Source organism: Elephantulus edwardii, unplaced genomic scaffold, assembly GCF_000299155.1.
Source record: "Elephantulus edwardii isolate Elephantulus edwardi_28Jun2011 unplaced genomic scaffold, EleEdw1.0 scaffold00083, whole genome shotgun sequence".
Taxonomy (NCBI): domain Eukaryota; kingdom Metazoa; phylum Chordata; class Mammalia; order Macroscelidea; family Macroscelididae; genus Elephantulus; species Elephantulus edwardii.
The window spans coordinates 1,024,312-1,026,546 of NW_006399833.1; the positions used below are offsets into that span (position 1 = coordinate 1,024,312).

The following is a 2,235-nucleotide window of genomic DNA, read 5'->3' on the forward strand; positions in this document are numbered from 1 at the left end:
TTTATCATTTGGAGATTGGAAGCAGGAATGGCATCCACTTCCTAAACACCATGCCTCTGGAAACTCTATGAACTTAGATAAATGCCCATACTTGTAGAAAGGCTTCAGGCCTTTTGTTCATAGCTATGAGTCATGCTAAACCTGACAGCAATCAACAACACCACCACCATCATTTGGTGCATAGATGTTGACTAATGTTATGTCTTCTTGATATACTGTGGCTTTAATAATTATATAGTGCCCTTCCTTATATTTTATCATGATTTTCGTTCTCAAGTCTATTTTATCAGAGATTAGTATTGCCACTCCTGCATTTTTGTGGATGTCATTTGCTTGGCATATTTTTTTCTAGCCTTTGAATTTTAGTCTGTCTTTCTCTTCATTTATTAGATGTGTCTCTTTAGACAACTTATTAATGGGCTTTGTTTTTTATCCACTCTGCTACTCTTGTTCTGTTGATTGGTGCATTTAGTCCATTCACATTAAGTGTGATTATTGGCAGGCCAGTTTCATTGTTGCTGTTCTGCTGTGTTTATTTTGTTGTTATTTCTTATTACTATGGCCCATCATTTTACTTTGGTGTCTCTGTGTGAATGACATTCCATAAAAGTTTTTGTAGGTTTGGTCTTGCTTTCACAAATTCTTTAAGTTCTTTCTTTTCTGCAAATGATGTGCTTTCTCCTTCATATTTGATGGAGAGCTTTGCTGAGTACAGAATCCTTGGTTGACAATTATTTTCTTTTAACTTTCTCTACATGCTATCCCATTGTCTTTGTGCTTGTATCGTTTCTGCCGAAAAAATCAGAACTTAATCTGATGGCGTTTCCTTTATAGGTGATTTTTTCCCCCTTATGCTGCTTTCAGTATTCTATTCTTATCTTTTATTTTGGAGAATTTGACTGATACATCTTAATGCTTTCCTTTTTTTGGTTTAATCTATTTGGTGTTCACTGAGCTTCTTGAATGTGGATTTCCACATTATTCATAATATCTGGAAGATTTTTTCTAGTGTGTCTTCCACAATTTTCTCAGTGATTTCCCTACATATTTCATATTCTGGAATTCCAGTCACACATATGTTATTCCTTTTGTTTTAATCTCACATGATTATAATATTGTCTTCATTTTCTTTGTTTCATCTCTGATTTTTTTTCTAGTGTGCTTCCATTGAGGTTGTCTTTCAGCTCACTTACTTTCTGCTCCATTTCTTCTGTTCTACATTTTTATCTTTCCAATGTGTTGGACACTTTTGCCATTTCAGTCTTAATTCTCTAAATTGTATTTTCATACCTTTCTGTAATTTCTAGTACTGTGTTGACTGTACCCTCTCTTAACATGTGATTTCCCCCCCCCCACCCCCATGCATCCAGTGCTCTCACCACTTTATTGTCAGGGGAAATGGCTGCGTCTCTGATGCCCTGAATTCTAGAAGGCATATCCAAGAGCAATTCAAGCAGTGCCGGAGAGGGGTGCACCATCGGGTAAGGCCTTCCCCACGGAGGCCCCGGGCTGGACCTGGTCTCTCCTGAAGGGAGCTAGGTGGGGTGAGATCTGCTCCTGTCTCAATGTCCAACGAGTAGCAGATACCCCTCTGGACATGTTTTAGCCCACACACATGCCCATATAGTGGCCATTGAGGATAGCCAGGCAGCCTTCCACAGCAGCTACTCGTACAGCCAATGGGCTGCACTTGTCCTCCCAGCACAGAAGCTCACAGAGCGATCTCACGTCGAGCACTTTCCACTGCGTCTCTGCCGTGAATCACGTTAGTGCTGATCTCGATGCAGAAGTCCCCGCGGATGGTGCCTGATGTAGCATCCGCTGGGGCGGTGGCCCTAATGAGTGTCCGGGAAGCGCACACCACGTCCAGGCCCTGCCACACCATGGCAAACATGGTCTCAGAGCTTATGTAGCGGACCAGGCGATAAAGAAGGGATGCGTGCTCAGCTTTGCATAGTGTTCCTGCAGGAACTGCTCAGAGGGCTGCACTAGCTTTAGCGCCACCAAATTGAAGCCTTTCTTCTCAAACTGCCACAGGATCTCACGCACTAGCTGCCATTGCACGCCTTCAGGCTTCAAGGCCACGAAGGTGCGCTCATGTATGCCTGTGCAGCCCACCTGGAGGAGGTTGGGGAAGATGATCAGCACCAGGCAGATCATAATGGCAACGGCGGCGGGAGGACCAAGCGAGGCCACAGGTGATTTTTTAAAAAATGATTGTACCTCTTGAGCGAA

At 43.0% G+C, this 2,235-nt stretch overlaps 1 pseudogene; it reads right to left on the minus strand.

Annotated features, from left to right (window-relative positions):
* Positions 1 to 1,664: 1,664 nt before the first annotated feature.
* Positions 1,665 to 2,160, minus strand: LOC102854557 (annotated as a pseudogene).
* Positions 2,161 to 2,235: the final 75 nt, after the last annotated feature.